Source organism: Marmota monax, unplaced genomic scaffold, assembly GCF_021218885.2.
Source record: "Marmota monax isolate L192 unplaced genomic scaffold, Marmota_monax_Labrador192_F-V1.1 WCK01_AAM20220418_F8-fsc00124, whole genome shotgun sequence".
Taxonomy (NCBI): Eukaryota; Metazoa; Chordata; class Mammalia; order Rodentia; family Sciuridae; genus Marmota; species Marmota monax.
Genome location: NW_026692505.1, coordinates 3,818,326 through 3,839,242, shown reverse-complemented (window position 1 = coordinate 3,839,242; position 20,917 = coordinate 3,818,326). Strand labels below are relative to the sequence as shown.

Sequence of the window (20,917 nt, the reverse complement as noted above, 5' to 3'; positions counted from 1 at the left end):
AAAGTACTATCATCATTATAAACATATACTATTCAAGAAGGCATCTTGTGGTCCCAACTCAGAGTAGTGCTCTGATTAAAGACATAATCAACAACTATTTCAAAATAAATCTTCATCTTGCATTTCTCAGACACAGTGAAAGAATAAAATGCCACAGCATTACTAATTTACTTTCCTTCTGCTTTACTCACACATTGTGAATGTTCCCTCATTTCTCCATTGGAACTCTGTGTGTGTGTGTGTGTGTGTGTGTGTGTGTTAGAGAGAGATACTGGGGTTGGAACCCAGGGGTGCTTTACCACTGATCTATATCCCCAGCTCTTTATTTTGATACAAGATCTTGCTAAATTGCTGAGGTTGGCCTCTGCCTTACAATCCTACTGCCTCAGGCTCCTGTGTCACTGGGTTTAGGGGTGTGTGCCACCATGCTGAGTCTCACTTTGGAACTTTTAACACAACTATTTTCTGCAGTCCTAGCAAACATGTTCATGTTGCCCTCCTACCTGATCCTTTTCTACTTACTCTGCATTATAAGTCTCAAAATCATCAGTCAGGCAAAATGAAAGAGGAAATCTAAGTAGGTAAAGCAGGATCCTATTTGAAAAAGGGAAAAGTTTATGAGTCTGAATAGAATAATAATTTTAGTTTTGCTACCTATGATTTCTAGGCATTTGTAGATGAAGAGTTATAAGTGTCAAAAGTCTCAAAGAAGCTGCATGGAACATTTCTTCTAACTCACAAATGAGGAAGCTTAGAGGGGTTAAATGGCACATCCCTGATCAAACAGGAATATTCAATCTGTACTTGGGAAGCAGCAGTCCCAGCTGTGTGGGAATCATGGGAGCACTGTGCCCATCATTATCTGTGGCAAAACTCAGCCAACTGTAACCCTAGGGCCAAGTGTGACCCACTACCTGTTTCTGTCAATTAAGTTTTGCTGCCTATTATCTGTGGCTCTTTTCATGCTACAATAATAGAGTTTAATTGTTGTTATAGCTTTTGTATACCTTTATTTATTATCAGTCATTTAAAGACGGGCCTTTTTTCAATAGTAGGAAAACTATCAACTTGTGTCAGGTCCTTCAAGTCAAAGATGCCTCTCGCCCATAGCAACCCCCATACATGGACACAGCCACTTCACAGTGTCTTGTTGACTCTTCTGGTAAGTCACAATGATTTGAGAAAGGATTTCTGTTTACTGAAGTACAAAAGATACGATAATGAGTGAAAAAACAGAGTGGTCCCTTCAAAATAACTCACATTTATTAAGAATTTATTATTGGTTCTGATATCATTCAAAACATCAATATTTTTCAATATTAACTTATTTGATCCACTAAACCTATCTGTTGTTAATTTATATTACAGTTGAAGAAAAGAGACTTCAGAGGATAAACAATTTGTAGAAGGCAACACAGTTATGAAGCAACAGAGTTGGGTTACAAATTCAGACACTGGCTCTGGAGCCTACAGGCTTAAGTTCAAACAGTGTCTGCATCTACATAGACTTTGCAATTTCAATATGCAACACACACATCTGCATTGGAGTAGCCAGGGCTATTGATTTGAGGTAACCTGTGATATAATTTCTTCAAAGTGCAAAGCATTTGCTCAATAGAAATTTTTTGATCATCTACTACATACTAGCCCTCATTCTATTAGCTCAAGATGGTTCCTACCTTGACAGCACTTAGGGATTTCCTTTCCAAGTGGTTCAGGAAGAAAATGAAGACATAGAATTGAGAATTTAGGACTCTGGTAGAAACAAGTTTGTTGTGTTCTGTTGAACATCAGGTGACTGTGTTGAATACACAATGATTGAGTTTTATTCAGCCATAAAGAAAAATAAAATTATGTCATTTGAAGGAAAATGGATGGAACTTAAGGACGGTATTTTAAGCAAAATAAGCCAAACTCAGATGGTCAAGGGTCATATATATTTTCTTTCATATGTGGAGGCTAGAGAAGAACAAGGAGAGGAAGTTGTGGCAGGGGAATATCATGAAAATCAATGGGAGATTAGTAGAGTATAGGAGAGGGCCTAAGTGGAAGGAAGAGGGGAGGGAAAAGAGAAATTATATGGGCCAAATTACACTGTTACATTGTATGCATGTACAAATTATATTGTTACATTGTGTGCATGTGGAAATGAATAGTACAATATCATTATCTATAGTCACTCTACTGTCAATACAACACTAGAACTTCTTTCTCATCACTACAACTTAGTATCCATTAATCAACTTTTCTCCATTCCTCCCTTATCCCTAGGCTCCCCAGCCTCTGATAACCATCATTCTATTCTCAACTTCCATGAGATCACACATTTATCATATATAAATCTCATTCTGAGATCTCCTTTCCCTTGAAATGCCACCCATATTTCTTTATGGAAATACCTTGTCTGCCTGGCAGACAAGGTTAAAGTGACCTCATTCAGGAGCATATTATAGTCATCTTCACTCCTATATTTATCTATATATCATTGAGAAATGGCCAAATATGGATTTATTATTTTATGTGTTTATTAATTGTTATCTTCTCTTTCATGTTCATCTGTGCACCTTCTATTTTGAACTATGATAATGCAAACTCTTCAGGGTCAAGGATCAAAACTGCTTTGGTAACTCATTGAGGCAATTTGTAGATGTTTCACACATTTGTCATAATGACATATTTTAGACCTTTCAATTGAAAGGATAGGGTCTCCTTAGTTCACTTTAAATAATGAATACTTACTATAATAGAAAAACAACAGACAAATCCAAGAGCAATTACATAGCCAACTCAGAGACAACAGGCGAGTTTATCTTTATCTTTTCTAGAAGAAGGAATTGCTGCTCTGATACGATTAGAATAATCCAGCCTGTTTATTTCTCTATGTATCATTTTAGTCACAATGTCTATGTATTTCATTACTTCCCTTTCCTCTCTGCCTCCTGGTGTCAATTTATTCAGAGAAGAGAAGAAAGACATGCTGTCATTCCCTGTGTCTTCCTTTGCTTCGGTTTGCTATGGTCAACCTCTTTGTTTCACAAGTTAAATTCCTACTAGTTTATGACTGGTCTAAGCAATCATTTTTGTTCATATTTGGACAACTTTTTTCTCAAGACCATATCAGATGCAATTATCCAGCCCAAATATTCTCAGCACATGGAATAGGTATCTGTCCTTGATCATTTCAGCTGGGAACAAAGGAATAGAATCCTGATGTACAGAATTTGGCCACCAGTATTTTCTAACACCAGAATGAGGGCACCTTCCACAGTTGAAAGTAGGGGTAAGGATAAGAGGCTTAAGTACAGAATATCCTTGAAAGGCTACTGATGATTTAGAATACATTTTGGGGTTTGTAATGGTTTTTAAGGAGGATAATAATCTAATACAGAAGGCAAAGGCAAATCAGTACCACGATTATGATACATTTTACTGAGTATTCTTGTTAATGAATGCTATCAGTCAACAAGAGTCTCAATGATCTATGCCATAGATGTATAATATTTTCGTAAGACCTCCTCAGTGGAGAGTGTGTATAGAGGTCACATTTCAGTTTGTTTGATGTCATTCTAGAAGTGATCCTTATTTAAAAAGAAAACTTAAGTCCCAGTTATGTTCGTCAAGCAATCTTTCACTGTATCTCTGGGAAAATATACTCAATCTCTTATATAACAGCAAACCATCATGTGTTGGCTACACTCATATTTGATTTTGTAAGACTAGCCCAAAATGTTTCCACTGGACTAGAAAAACAAACCCACAAGCATCTGCTAAAAAGTGAGCAGCTTATAGTTGGAATCAAATAACTGACAATTCTTACTAGGGGCAATTTTGGCCTGAGCAGAAGACCACTCTAGATTCAAAAGATTTAATTCAGAGCAGAGCTTGGGAAAGTCTGGTTGCCCACAATTTATGAAAGATTTAAAACTTTTGGACTTTGTATCTTATGGCAATGCTGGGAAGAGATGCAATTGACCTTAAATCCCTGTATACGGCAATGAAGCAGCAAACAGACAATTAAGGAGAAAAATCTGAAGGCCAAATGTCAAAAGTAAGAGCGTTAACCCTGAGTTGTGACATTTTAAAAATGTCCTTGGCTCACATTGAAGTGCAAGTGCTAATGTGGCCATTTATTTGTCTATTTATAAAGGGAAAAAAGCCCTGAGATTTCTAAAATGTTTGGAAATGGATCTTATTCTTTCTGAAAAATAACAACAAGCTGCTATTTTCAACCTAAGGGTCAAAACTAAGAAGCATCCATTAGTACCCATCAAAACTTACATATGCAGCATGCATGTCTTGAAGCAAGAATTAGCACATTTTATTTTTACATTGGCATATACTAATATTTTCTCTGAGACATAAGGAAAGAGACATTCTAAAATGTTTGCACTTAGGGTTAGAGTAGAATATTTATTCTAGGAATCCTAATGATGTGCTTATAAAATAATATAGATGGTCGTTTGTACATGCTTCCAGTCTTCTCCTCAGTTTTGATCATTAGCACAATGCCATTATAATCAGAGAAAGTCCCTTTAGACTAAGTGTTGATCAAAAAATCATTAAACATATATTTCTCAGGCTAGTAAGCAGCCACAAAATTTTTATTTTCTAATTAAGTAACTATAAAATTACTGAATCATATACTTTAATCAATATTCCCCTTTTCTGCTTGGCTATACAGTAGAAAGGAGAAAAGCTTTAAAAACATGTATTTTTTCAATATGTATTTTTCAAAGAAAAAAGTAGTCTTCCCCTTTATGTGCTGGAAATGGTTCATTAAAAGTGTCCTTCATCTTATAGCCTTAGAAATATCTATAAGAAAGTGTCTAAGAAATACTTAAGCATTAGAGAAAGTACAATGTTGATATTTTGATAAATATAGAGGTGTATTTGGATGGCTCTTTTGGTGAGAGATCAAAACAACAATCCTTGAGTGATAAAGGTATCTACTCTTGCTCTGTCATCAAGTGCCCTTCAAACACCTCACCCACATTTAGCTACAATGTGTGTCATTTGGAGTACACTTTTGATGCCATTGTTAGGGACAAAAACCAATGCATTACCTTCACTCAGAAATAACACTCTCAGATCCTGTTCATTTGCAGTCCTTGAAATTTTCTAGATGCTAGACACTTTGACTTTGTCTTCCAGAAATCTGTGCCAATGGCAATGCTTTATTTCTTAAAACACTGTAGTACACCAGCACTTAAAACATAATATATCTACACTTGACCTGAAGAGTCATAGAGCTTTGCAATGAACTGGGAGGCTCTACAGTTAGAGGAAAGGAGTCTGATGCTATCTCTACTGCTTAAAGCTATGTAATCTTGGGAAATTACCAATCTCTGAAAAGACAATAGGAAAATAGTAGTGTATCATCTCTAAAGCTGAGAAAAGTCTTATTCAAGTAAAGCACTCCAAACAATATGTTGTGTAACTCAGTTGCAAGCTACTTTTATAATAAAATTAGTATTCACTTAAAGCTTCATCACTTTGTTGGGCACAACAATTTTATATTACTTTTGCATACATTTTTAAAGATTTTAAGAAATGTCTTCCAGACTATACAGTTGCAATAATAGTAGTCTGGGAAAGAAAAAAAAAATAGACTTTGGAATCGAAAAGATTTGCAATAAATTTTACCAACTGTGAACTTGGACAAGTTCCATAAACTTTCTAGATGTCCATTTTCTATTCATTAAAGTGGTAATCACAAATTGAGATAAAAGTGATATAGTCTAGTACAGTAATAGACACTCAATAGATAATCATAGATTATTATTTGACCAAATTAGATTAAATCCAGTATTCTTGGGTAAAATGCCAATATTTCTGAATTTATCTTGTTCAAAAAGTCTTTGACAATGTAATATGGTATTGGCAGATTCATCAAGTACACTGTGTATACTGAAATGTTAAACTTGCGTAGATACAAGGAAGTTGTCTCTTATCCCAACAGGATATCATTACCAATGTATTAATTTGATAAACTCATGAGCTGGATGAAGTCCTAGCTCTTTCTCATTTCCCTTTGTCCATAACTGTAACATATGGGCTAGATTTAGGTGTGAGTTATCTGATACATTATAATTACATAAGTGGACACATACAGTGATGTTGCCTGTCCAGATCCCCCTTCTAAAGTGTCTCTCTCAGCTATCAAGAGCTGCTAGCCATGGGACACATATGACTAACAATTGACTGATTCCAAGATGTCAGTCAACATCCCCTGCCTCAATTTGGGGCTATCCCAGCTACAGAGCTCACTGTAGGATCAACTGAGTCCTCTGTTGTAACCATATAGCAGATGGTTTTTCCTTTGCCTTCTGCAGTTCTCTACAGGTATATCTCCAGAGCATACTCTTCAATAAGCCCTCTGAACACAGATCCCTTCCCAGAGACTGCTTCCAGGGAACACAATCTAAGGTCTCCCCTAGTATAAAAGGATTTAAAGAAGTGGAACATGAGCCAGATATTTCTTTCTTATCTATCATAGCACAGCAGGCAATAGATGAATTCAAAGTGAAGTCATTTTTTAAGAAACTTATTAACCCTTTGAAATCCACAGTATGCAGCATACCAAACATGAAGACACACCCACATTCAAGATTAATTATATGTAAAATTTTTAGAAAGGAATATTATAATTTTACTTTTGAAATTATTTAGCTATGATATAATTAATATAATTTTCAATAGGCTGATTTTTTCAGTATTTTGCAAACATGGAAATTCTTGCAAAGTAGGAAAAATGTATCCACCAAAGTGTTTTCAAGTATAATAAAATTTTTATGAATACTAAATTAAATAATTAATGAAGTTGACATAAGGTTATGTCTTAGAGACATTTAATTAAACATTTATTCACTTTGATTTTGTAGTTTTCTTTTTCTATTCTAGAGCCAATAAATTTAATTTCAAGGACTCAAACCTTATATGAAGGTCCTTGGAAATCTCACAGCCCATTGAAATTTTCAAAGCCCTTGAAAATATCTGAATAGAAATCTGGTATACATTCACGAAAGATAAAGCAAAAGCTTTTTCCTTTTTCTTATAACTCTTCTTTCTAGGATAATGCCAGGCAGGCACAACCTCAATTGTTTGAATATCAATAGACTTTTATTCATAGCCCACTAAAGTTTGAGAAAGGGGAAAGAAAGTACAAGGAAGGACTATTTAACACCCAAAACTAACTCAGGTTAAGCTAGAGTCATTCCCTCTCATGGTTCCAAGGAAATCGTCCAGTTCCTTCACTTTCATTTTGTTGTATAGTTATGCCAGTGTTTTAATTGTGGCCAATCAGATGTTAATAGTTTTCCCTTCCCCCAATAAAGTGATATTTCACATCAACCATAGCATGTTAGACTATACCTAAGTATATACATACACAATTCCTTGTGAGACACTGTCCTTCATTAGTCTCAAAACAGTGGCTTTTTAAACCAATTGTTTTAGATGCTATAAACATGGAAAAAAGATATAATAGACTCTGGTGTGTGTGTTGGGGGAAAGATTTAATTAAGATCAGTCAGCTACTTATATTCAGTTTGCCCAAGTCATTAAATCACCAAAGTTAGCAATGGAAAAGCTTACTCTATTAAGAAAGTGTTCTATGAAGTTTATGCAAGATACAACATTGTCATGTGAGCTCATTCCCACTGTTTCCAGAAACTATGGAGAAATATGTGCCCGTATTTTTTCATTTGTTCTACATCATCAAATCTCAGAGAGTGTACGTGACGGGATAGTATAAGACTTTATTTTTTTTATCCAAAATGACCTTCAAATTAAATTGCAACTCTAATTCCTCAAAATTAAATCTTAATTTGATCTAATATTGATCATTTTAGATACAATTTACATTTGTATAAGATAAAATATTAGCCAGATTTAAAATATATAACCATGTTGATCTGTATTTCATTCAACATAAATTCAAATAAATGTATAGAAAACATATGGGCAAGTGGAAAGAACTGACTAAACTTCAATTTATGATTCCTTTTCAGAACTCAACAAAGTCCATGTATCAATCCTAACATCTGCTAGTTGTTGAAAGTCTGTTTCAGTATATGTCCACCATAATTAGCTTATATGTGAATGCATTCTGAAGCATTTTTAGAAAAAATGACCATTTCCAAAATTTTTTTCTTTTCTTACATCCCATGCAACTCTTCATCTCATTTCAACTATTCCTTATATAAACTTTAGTATTTTAGCCAACATATTTATTCTGCTGAAAGGTCAACATATCCAAGGAAAAAAAAAAGAAGTTTTATTCTGACATGTAACCATCATTTCTCTGTCAAAAGAAGTGGCTTAATGTCTTTAGAGTTATTTAATCTCTGAACCTCATTTTCTCACTTGTGAATAATATGTATTTGTGGGATTATTCTAAGGTTAATAAAATTGCTCATATTTAATGAGGTCTTGGATATATCAAGCTCTGTGTTATATACTTGACACAAATTGTCTGACTTAATTCTCACAACTTCTCTAGAAGATAAAACTGTAATTAATCCTCATTTTACAGGTTAGGAAACTGATAAAACTAAAATTACACAGAGCATGTGCTTAATAATATGTTTAGTATATGGTATATTATATATTTCATGTGAATTATTATATTCAAAATGATCTATGAGGACTTTTAGTAAATTTTGAAGAATCAGAACTGGTATTTAGATTAGTTGATATATGCATTAGTCAGTGTTCTTCAAATAAATGGAATCAATGGGATATGTGCCTATATATAAAGAGATATTTATTTTTTAGTCACTGACTTCCTTTATTGTGAGGACAGGCAATTCTAAATTCTGTAGGATGAGCTAACAGTCTGGAGATTCAGGTAAAAAAAATTAATAGTGTATTCTTAAGTCCCAAGGCTGGAAACTTGGGCAAATTTTCTATGTTGCAGTCTCAAGGTATAATTCCTTCTTTTTCAGAAAACCTTTGCTCTTAAGGCCTTTGATGAATTAAACGAGGCCCATTTACATTATCAAGGATAATCTGCTCTACTTACAGCCAACTGGTGGTAAATATTAATTACGTCTAAAAAATAATCTCCCAGTTACATCTAGAGTAGTGTTTGACAAAACAACTGCACACCAAAATCTAGCTAAGTTGATACATGAAATTAAACATCACAGTACATCTATTTTTATAAGTCCTATGTTGTCCTATTACATATAGTCTAAGAGATTTTGTTCAAAGTTGGGCAATCTGACTCTGGAGTCCATGTATGTGTGACTCTATTGCATAATGAAAACACATGAAAGTACCTCATAGAGGCACAAAGTCATGGTTGAATCTGAGTGTGAATTACATTTTGGGTACTTCTGAAGAGGAACCTCAACCATGCTGTCAAACATACAACTTTCTCCCTTTTTTTGTCAACCCTTCTTTATTTCTCTGCTATAATTTCTTCCATGGACTTCACAATTATATTGTTGAAATGATGTCCTTCTGAATCTTATTCTGAAAATTTAACTTTAAGATCATCAAATAAAATTCTCACAAGTATGTTATTAGTAGCTCTGTCCATGTTGGCTAGTAGTTTTTCATATGCCTTCATACCTTTCTTATGTTCTCTTTCCATGATGGGCACTTCTGTTTCACTTTTTGTGCAAAATCAATATGAAGAAGAAGGGTACACAAACCAAAATGTGACTCTATATAACAGTCTAATCAAGTGTTCAAAAATGTCAGCCTAATAACCTAAGACCATTTGGTAAAGTTAATTAAGTACTTGCCTAAGATTCTCCATCTGTAAAATGAAAATAATCATGCTAATACAAATCATAGGACTGTAATGAGGATTCAATAATAATATACTACACATCGAATATGTAAAATGGTGTCTTGAAAATAAGAGGTGCTCAGTAGATGAAAATATTTTCATAAGCATATAATTAATGGGATATAAAAAGACAACTTCCACATTTCTAATTCACTGCTTCAGAAACGCACCTTATTCTAGAAAAAGAGTAAGCTTGAAAGAAGGAATAGAGGATGCCATATGCTGTGCCCAATGGTTTTTAAAACTTATCCTTTCAAGAGTGGCTTCCAAATGAGGCTATAGTCTGGTACCAATCTGTGCCAATGTTCTCTCTGTTCTGGTTGAGGACAAAAATGGGAAATTTATGGAGTGAATGAACATGTGTGTAGGTTGCCAACTCTTCTTTCTTGAGAAAGACTCTTATTCTGAGATCATAACCATACTGAACTTTTTGATATTGTAATTTATTTTTTAAAGATATTTTGAGTTCTAGACTTGACTCTGCCACTCATTAGCTTGTTAAGTTTGAACAGATGTTTTTAGCACATGAAGTGTTTTGCTTACAAAATAAAAACAAATACAAATCTTGAACTAAAAGTAAATTTGAAGTTTTCGTAGAATAATAAAATGCTCTTCCACTGAGGCTTCAATCAGTAACAACAAAAAATAAAATTGTGTTTCTATAGCTGAATTCAAAAATTAAGTCAAAAGTATCTGTTGTAAAATAAAATAAATATTACAACTAATCAGGAAAAACTATTAGAGCAATATGGGTTTGTCTCCTTTTTAAAATACACAAAATAGGAAAGACTATCTCCTAGACTTTGAACTTGTTACATATTAGTCCCTTCAGAATTTGGATAAAGTTGAAGGGGTCAACTTGGAATCTTTGAATCATTTGTAATGACGTCAATAGCTACTCTCAAAGAAAAATAAGAATGGGAACATGGAATCATTTATCACAACAATGTTTCCATGCTACTATGAAGAAGTGAGAGCAAAGTAGCACATTATTTCTTGTAGAAGTACGAACCCCTTATGTAAAACTGGCTTTATGAAAATCACCTTGATTTACTCCTTGACAAGTTGGCATCTTTGAATTGCATAAATTGCTTTTCCAACCCCTGTGTAAATCTAGATAATCAAGTGAAGCCAAGACAGAATCTACCTAATTTAAGTCAAGATTTCCTTGTGAATAAATAAAACGCTGAGAGTTATGAAGCTCAGCTGGTCTCCTAAGCTCTACTGATACTTGAAATACATGACTGATTCCTCAAGGACTTCATCCATAGAAGAAACAACTGGGGAAATATTTTACAATAAAGTAGTGATTTACATTAAACTGTATTCCATGGCAGACAACTGGGAGAAAAGCTTTTCTTTTCTTTTTTAATTTTATGAGTTCTTTTTCTCCAATGGTGAAATAATAAGCAATGGATGATCCTCAATCTGACATTACACAATAGCTACATGATTGAATCTGGCACTGCTGGAGTGAACTCATTTTTATAATACTACTCTTTCAGAACTGCTGGGATTGGTTTGGGATAATACCTGAGCTTTCCACATTAAATTAAGAGATATACACATTTTTCTCCCTTCACATTATAACAATATGTTCATAAATTCAATTCAGAATGGTCAGGCTTAGGAGAAGCTGAGTCAGGCACTACATTGATCACTACAGTAAACTAAATGATTGTCATTTAATAAAAGTTGACAACTTTCCTGACTTAAAGTTCCCAAGAAGAGGCTAGAGCTGGTAAATCTAGTGTTGTAATATAATCAGTAACATTTTAAATTTATATTCCTGTCACTTTAATCCCATTAAACCACTGAGCCACATCCCCAGTTCTTTTTATTTTTTATTTTGAGACAGGGTCTCGCTAAGTTGCTTAGGGCCTCGCTAAATTGCTGAGGCTGGCTTTGAATTTGCAATACTCCTGCCTCAGCTTCCTAAGTTGCTGAGATTACAGGCATGCGCCATCATGCCTGGCCCATTTCTCAAAATTAAACACTTTTCTCTTATACCAAAACATCTAGGCACAAAGACCTCTGAGTACTGAAGGCTTGTAAGTCCATTTTTATGAATACTATTTATTTCCTTTTCTGTTTTTCTGTATTTTCTGCTTATATATATCATAGACAGTTTTGCACTGCTGTGACAAAAGACCTGAAAAAATCACTATAGAAGGAAACATTTATTTTGGTTCAATTTCAAAGTTTCAGTTCATGATCAGTTGGCTTGTTGTTTCTGGCCCTGTAATGAGGCTTTAGCACATCATGGTGGAAGAGCCAAGCAGACCAACACTTCTCACCTGGTGAAAGTTGGGAAGGGGGAGGCACACAAAATATCCCCTTCAAGGACATTCCCCAAGGGACCTCCTCCCTCCAGTTGGGCCCCACCTCCCAAAGTTTCCTCCACTTCCTAATAGTGCCACCAGCATGAGCTTTTGGAGGATGTTCCAGATCCAAAAGACAACAACTTAGAAATAAAAACAATTCTGTTTCCATTCGGAAAAAAAAAATGTTATTTAATGATACTTCTAAAATGTCTTAATATTTCACCTAATCAGTTTTTGTCTTCAGAATTTAGAATTCTACCTTGAGAATCCATTTGTTAGTATAGCAATATTATGCTTTCTATCGGGTTTTTATGTATACTAGTCTTTTTTATTATAGAATAAAGATACATTCTTGATTTGTTTTTTTCTTAAGTAGGTGATTTCTATTTTCCTATGTATATATGAAATTCTATTACAAAATTAGAGATAATAAAGCTGTTTGCCTATGACACTGAAACTGTTATAAAATGTCTAATATCTTCTCATAAAGTGTTTGATGTAAAACATAAATTGCAAGACAAAGATGAGAAAAAGTTTTACCTGCTGTCCTAGCACTAAATGTAAAAAGTACGTGAAAGCAGTTATTAAAATACTGAACGAGGGTTGGCAATGTTGCTTAGTGGCATAGTGCCTGCATAGAATGTGTGAGGCCCTGAGTTCTATCCTCAGAGCTGTGCAACTTTTAAAAGTACTGCATGACAGCGAATATCGGAAATTTCAAAATAAATTCAAAGATCACTTAATTTCATAGTCAGTAGCATAACCTCTGAAGAAAAAAGCAATTTCTTATAAGACAAAACCCATCATTATTATACACAGAAATTGAACTCATAGGCATTTATCTGATGGAAATGAAAACTTAGGTTTACCAAAAATCTTGTATGTGAATGTTTATAGAAAATTTATTTGTAGTAGCCAAAAATTGGAGACATTCCAAATATCAACTTCATTGGATAAATTAACAAACTGTGTTATACCCATAGCATGGATTAGTAGTACCCAGTAATGGAAAGGAGTGATGGACTCAATGACTGAAATGAATTTTGAGGGAAATATACAGAGCAAAAAGAAGGAAGGGGAGGAGAAGGAAAGGAAATTTTCCAAAATGAAACATATTTAATAAATCCACTTGTAAAAGATTTTTGAAATAGTAATATTATAACTATAGAGATGGAGAATAGGATAATGGCTGAAAAGGTTGGGGACAAGTTGTTAGGGGAGGCAAGTGTGACTAGAAGAGCAGGATGAGGATCCTTGAGATAAGGGAGCAGTGATAGGTTCACATGAGATGAAATTACATAGAACTAAGTACACACAGGTAGAAAGGGAAAAATATCAATAAGATCAGTGGGTTATATCTATGTCAGTATTGTGATTGTGATATTACTCTACAGGTCTGCAAGATGTTAGCACTGAGGGAAGCTGAGTAAACTTCTGTGGGACCTCTTTGTATTATTTCTTGCAACCACATGCAAATCTACATTATAATAAAATAAAAATTTTAATTTTAAAAAATCCAATTTTTTTTTAGCAAATAACCAAAAACTCCTTGCAAGTGTCCTTTAAAACATTGAAGCACATAATATATAGAAGATAAATGTCTACCGTAAGGGCAAGAGGAGAAAAGTATGGAAGGAATATTTCATACTTCAATAAAACTCATAGGACTCTCATATCTAAGGAATATTGTATAGTGTTATGATACACACAACATAAAAAATAAACAAATGAACAACGAGGTCTATAATTAAAAAAGAAACATAAAAGGGCAAATAATTAAAACATAAGTAATAAAGTTTTTTAAACGGAGATATTAATCAATTCGTAGAAAAATGTAATTGGAAATTGTTACAGTATTAAGTGTTGTTAAAATTTTTTTTTAGTTGTAGGTGGACACAATAACCTTTATTTTATTTTTATGTGGTGCTGAGGATCGAACACAGTGCCTCACGCACGTTGGGTGAGCACGGTACTGCTAAGTGACAACCTCAGCCCCCTGTATTAAGTTTTGATAGTGATTATGACAGCATTATTATTGTTTATTTGAAAATTAACTTTTAAAAAGGAATTGAGGAGAACAAATTCTTCTTTATTTTCTGAGTTGAAGTACTGCCAAAGCTTTGATAAATATCAGGACATATTCTGTACTTCAAAAATCTGTAGTGATTTAGTATTATTCACAGCTAACCCACCCATATATAGGGATAGGTGTCCTTAATACATGATAATAAACTACTCTAAGGCGTCCCATTAACCTAATAATAATTTTTGAAGATTGTATGAGATGTCTTACTTTGGTAATAATTGAAATAGTTATCTCTAATAAAAGTCTTTGAAGACCAGATGAAAATGTGATTGCAAGCTATGACTATATTTAGGTGAATTTAGTTTGGGTGGATGAAATTTAAGTTTCACTTATATTTTTTAATCTTTGGTGCATTATAATCATATATAACAGTGAGATTCATTGTGATGTATTCATACTTGCACATAACCTAATTTAGTCAATTTTGTTCCCCTATTTCTCCCCTTTAAAAAAACTTTTAAGGCAGTGGAAAAGTAGCTTATTCAGGTGAATTCTACCACTGAACAAATACAGAGAAATATCTACTTGAAGGTTCAGAGAGCAACCAAGGCAGCTCAAGCTTGAATGAGCAGGATTCCTGAGTAATACGCAAAAATTAATCATTTCTGGGGATTATAACATCAGATATAGCCTAAAATTATCTTTAAAATATTTTTTATATATTTGGTATTCAACAAATAATTATCAGGTATGTCAGGAGGCAGGATAAAAAACAAAATTACCTTGGGGTGGGGGAAAAAAAAAACAGATGCATCCCAGACATAGCAGCTCCACGGGTGGTATGTTTGCGGGGCAGCCTCCAGAGCCCCCGAGCCTGGCAAGCCTAAAACTTCTAGCAGCACCTTGGTGGACAAGATGGACTTGTCATTCGACACTTGCTTTGCTTCTCTAGTGAGTCAGGATTATGTCAATGGCAAGGATCGGAAGAAATTTGAACTGGTGTTGATCAGTGTATCCAGAAGTTTCTGGAGATTGCAAGACAAAATGCATTTATTCCTACAAAAAAAAAAAGATTACAGTTGTCTGTCCAGAAACCAGAGCAAGTATCAAAGAGGATGTCTCAGAATTAAGGAATGAATTTCAGCAGAAGGATGCGCTGGTGCAGAAGGACTTGACAAAGCTGAGGCATTGGCAGCAAGTGCTGGAGGACATCAATGTGCAGCACGAAAAGCCAACTGAAGTTCCTCGGGGCTCTTTGGCCTACCTGGAGCAGGTATCTGCCAATGTCCCTGCACCTCTGAAGCAGATCTGAGAGGGGTCTGGCCTACTAGGTATCCTCCTGCAGATAGTTTCACCAAACCTCTCTCTGTGTGGACATGGCATTTTAGAAGAACTATTTGCCAGAGAATGAGCTGGTGTTAATTTTTGTTTCCACCTAAAAATTTCCCCCAATATTTATTAATTACTGTTAATTACTTGAGTATTTAAAAAAATGCGTATAGTTTGATAAACAAAGTGAGGTTTTGTTTTGTTTTGTTTTGTTTTTGTCTTTAGCAAAGTTTAGAATATTCGTTTGATGACACAGCTTCTTTCTTGATTTTTTTATTGTATTTAAATTTTTGTATGACTTTATACAGCTTTTTTTCCAGTTGTTACTTTGTTATGATCTGAGGGGGAAAATTATAATACTCCAAGAATCAGGGGAGAAGGAGTTGGGTTTTAGGCTTTTTATGATAACTACCCATTCATGTTAATAGAAAAAATTATATATATTTGCTGTCTCAAGACTTTGAACTACCTCAAGAAGAGGAATCTAATGCAAAGTTTGTAATAGCAGTACAGAGCACAGATATTTTATAAATGTGTCAGAGAAAGGGTTAAAATATGCCAGGTTAGTGTTGTAATATTATAGTAGATCCTTAAGTTGATGCTGCCTTTTGTTTGGGTAAGTTTGTGTTGTGTGGTGTTTAATGTTCTGAGGGAGCTATATATTAGGAGCATGATGTGCTGGGCACCTTGCAGTAATGAACCAGTGTAAGTAACAAAGCAGACCCTGTCTCCCTAGTGTGACAGCTGAGACACAGTGAAATACGAGCAATCAAAGCTTCATCTGATTCTTTTTCTTTTGAGTTTCATTTTGTTTGTTTGTTTTTGTTTTACTTTTTGAAGAAAAAGCAGTTTACATGAAGGAAGATTCTTGCTCATGGATTTGATTCCTACGGACTAGAGCCTTGGGGTGGAGGGTGGTCTGCAGAGTGATCCTTGGCTACTTCACCTCCATAGAGAGTATGTAGAGCCTCTCTGGGGAAAGTATTTTGCCCTCTTATCTGAAGAGGTATTCTTTTCTCTGTTTTATGCGTCTTTTAGATTACATCTCTTTAAGCCAGTGCAAACACTCCTCTGTCTTCTGAATAGTCAATAGGTCTGTGAGTGTTGGTTCATTTACTCCTCTCCAACCCTCAACATCCCCCCCCACCACACACACACCTCAATATCCACTAGTGTTCCTGGTCTGGACTGGATGCCACCTGGTACTAAAAGCCTCCATTCCATTCCAGGGCAAAGAACTTTTATTCTTTCCATTGTCTTTTGGGGTTAGTGAATGGTATATTTTTCTGTATCCCTTGCTGCATTATATGCTCATGGAAAATGGACATTATTCCCCTTGAATATACACTAACATGTATTTTATATGATACTTTGTATATACATATTACTCATTTTATATGCTGTGATGATGGTATTTGGCTTATGGACATATGACCTGTGATGACCAGCCTGAGGCCAGCACATCCCCGTGATTGGAATGTATAGGTTAAAACTTAAAAGTTATTTTTTACTGACAAGAGTTTAACCTGGTCATCTCATGCTAGTTAGAAGCTATGATTGGCAGCTTATTTAAGGTTACTTGATTACAAACATAAACAAACACCCGGCCAGGTGGTATAGGCCTATAATCCCAGCAGTTCGGGAGGCTGAGACAGGAAGATCATAAGTTCAAAGCCAGAGTCAGCAAAAGTGAGGTGCTAAGCAACTCAATGAGACCCTGTCTCTAAATAAAATACAAAATAGTGCTGGGGATGTGACTCAGTGGTCAAGTACGCCTGAGTTCAATCCCCGGTACCTACCCCCCAAAAAAAACCTAAATAAACTAAGTTTGAGGCAGTCTTTCAATAATAAAGGTGCTTTTTTGGTAAAAAGATCAAAAACTGTTCTACTTGGCACTTAGTAAAAATGTTTTGAATGAGTATGTATACACGTTATTGTCATTTCTTTATATTAATTCAGAAGTTATCTGACAAATAAATAACAATTTTTAAAAAAAAAACAGATAGAATGAAAAGAACATAGATGGTATAGATATTAGAATCAATAGTCACAAGCTTTAAAATTAATAATATTAACATATTTAAGGAAATAGATGACAAAATAGAGAATTTAGCCAGAGAAATAAAGATAAAAAAGCAAGTGAAAATTCCAGAAATAAATTTAATTAATTAAATAATGAAAAAGAAGAACTCCTTAGATGTGTTTAATGATTAGAAATAGCAGAAGAGAGAATCCATAAACTGGAATATTTTCAATGGAAAATTGTTAATGTAAAGCACAAAGGGTTGAAAAAGTTTAAAAAATTAGAAAACATTTTAGGGTCATATGGGACCAGGTGAAAAGATCTAGCCTGTGTATTATTAAAGATCCAAAAATAAAGAAAGAAAGAAAGAATTGGAAGAAGCCATAAGGTTGGTGAAAAAGGCCATAGATTTTCCAAAACTATCCAAAAATACCAAATCACAAGTTAACTAAGACTCCCAAACAACAAAAATACAAAGAAAAATAATAATTCAGAAAAATTCTAAAACAAAGAAAAACCCAAAATATTACCTTGCAAATAGCAGTAACTACAATGACAATTAACTTCAGAGAGAGAGAGAGAGAGAGAGAAGGCAGAAGGTAGGCGGACCTGCGACCCACCAGCAGAACAGGCCCAGCGGTTCGCCAGCATGGAAGACACATCGCCCCGGATGGGGGAGGGGCAGAGCCGCCGCGCGCCTGCAAGGTAGGTGGACCTGCGAAACTTAGAAGACAGAACATCAGACAATGAAGCCAAAGTATTTCAACTTAAAAAGAACATAGACAGCTCAGCAAGACTGTTAAGAAACCATGAGCAGAACATCCAAGAAATATGGGATAACATTAAGAGACCAAACTTAAGAGTCATTGGGATACAGGAAGGTATAGAGGTCCAAACCAAAGGAATGAGCAATCTATTCAATGAAATAATACGAGAAAACTTCCCAGACTTGAAGAATGAGACAGAATCCCAAATCCTAGAAGCCTACAGGACGCCGAATATGCAAAATCATAAGACATCCACACCTAGACACATTATAATGAAGATGCCCAACATACAGAATAAGGAGAGAATTTTAAAAGCTACAAGAGAAAGGAAGCAGATTACATTTAGGGGTAAACCAATCAGGATAACAGCTGATCTTTCAACACAGACTCTGAAAGCTAGAAGATCCTGGAATAACATATTTCAAACACTGAAAGAAAATGGGTTCCAACCAAGAATTGTGTATCCAGCGAAATTAAGCATCAGGATGGAAGATGAAATCAAAACCTTCCACGATAAACAAAAGTTAAAAGAATTTGCAGCTAGAAAACCATCTCTTCAAAACATCCTCCGCAAAACATTACATGAAGAGGAAATGGAAAATAACAATGAAAACCAACAGTGGGAGGTAGTACAGTAAAGGGAGGAAAAATAATCAAAGAGGAAAACAAACCATGTTTAGTAACATAAATAAACAAATATGGCTGGAAGAACAACCCATATCTCAATAATAACCCTAAATGTTAATAGCTTAAACTCACCAATTAAGAGACACAGGCTAGTAGAATGGATCACAAAACAAGACCCAACAATATGCTGCCTACAGGAGACGCATTTGATAGGAAAAGACATACATAGACTGAAGGTGAAAGGTCAGGAAAAATCATATCACTCATATGGACTTCGGAAACAAGCAGGAGTGTCCATACTCATATCAAATAAAATAGATTTCAAGCCAAAGTTAATCAAAAGGGATAAAGAGGGACACTACATACTGCTCAAGGGAATCATACACCAACAAGACATAACAATCATAAATATATATGCCCCAAACAATGGTGCAGCTATGTTCATCAAACAAACTCTTCTCAAGTTCAAGAGTCTAATAGACCACCATACAATAATCATGGGAGACTTCAACACACCTCTCTCGCCACTGGACAGATCTTCCAAACAAAAGTTGAATAAGGAAACTATAGAACTCAATAACACAATTAATAACCTAGACTTAATTGACATATATAGAATATACCACCCAACATCAAGCAGTTACACTTTTTTCTCAGCAGCACATGGATCCTTCTCAAAAATAGATCATATAATATGTCACAGGGCAACTCTTAGACAATATAAAGGAGTAGAGATAATACCATGCATCTTATCTGATCATAATGGAATGAAACTGAAAATCAACGATAAAAGAAGGAAGGAAAAATCATGCATCACGTGGAGAATGAACAATAGGTTACTGAATGATCAATGGGTTATAGAAGACATCAAGGAGGAAATTAAAAAATTCTTAGAGATAAATGAAAACACAGACACAACATATCGGAATCTATGGGACACATTGAAAGCAGTTCTAAGAGGTAAATTCATTGCTTGGAGTTCATTCCTTAAAAAAAGAAAAAAACAACAAATAAATGATCTCATACTTCATCTCAAAATCCTAGAAAAAGAAGAGCAAAACAACAGCAAAAGAAGTAGAAGACAAGAAATAATTAAAATCAGAGCTGAAATTAATGAAATCGAAACAAAAGAAACAATTGAAAAATATGACAAAACTAAAAGTTGGTTCTTTGAAAAAATAAATAAAATCGACAGACCCTTAGCCATGCTAACGAAGAGAAGAAGAGAGAGAACTCAAATTACTAGCATACGGGATGAAAAAGGCAATGTCACAACAGACACTTCAGAAATACAGAAGATAATCAGAAATTATTTTGAATCCTTATACTCCAATAAAATAGAAGATAGTGAAGGCATCGATAAATTTCTTAAGTCATATGATCTGCCCAGATTGAGTCAGGAGGATATAGACAACCTAAACAGACCAATATCAATTGAGGAAATAGAAGAAACCATCAAAAGACTACCAACTAAGAAAAGCCCAGGACTGGATGGGTATACAGCAGAGTTTTACAAAACCTTTAAAGAGGAACTAATACCAATACTTTTCAAGCTATTTCAGGAAATAGAAAAAGAGGGAGGACTTCCAAATTCATTCTATGAGGCCAACATCACCCTGATTCCTAAATCAGACAAAGACACTTCAAAGAAAGAAAACTACAGACCAATATCTCTAATGAACCTAGATGTAAAAATCCTCAATAAAATTCTGGCTAATTGGATACAAAAACATATCAAAAAAATTGTGCACCATGATCAAGTAGGATTCATCCCTGGGATGCAAGGCTGGTTCAATATACGGAAATCAATAAATGTTATTCACCACATCAATAGACTTAAAAATAAGAACCATATGATCATCTCGATAGATGCAGAAAAAGCATTCAACAAAGTACAGCATATCTTTATGTTCAAAACTCTAGAAAAACTAGGGATAACAGGAACATACCTCAAAATTGTAAAAGCAATCTATGCTAAGCCTCAGGCTAGCATCATTCTGAATGGAGAAAAATTGAAGGCAT

General features: G+C 34.6%; 1 protein-coding gene and 1 pseudogene across 14 annotated transcripts in view; both read left to right on the top strand.

Annotated features, from left to right (window-relative positions):
* The window catches only part of Ptprd (protein tyrosine phosphatase receptor type D), a 2,207,759-nt gene that overhangs the window by 1,481,039 nt on the left and 705,803 nt on the right, over window positions 1-20,917 (top strand). The gene's annotated exons all lie outside the window — the stretch shown is intronic.
* On the top strand, window positions 1,123-15,629 carry LOC124093441 (mediator of RNA polymerase II transcription subunit 28-like; annotated as a pseudogene).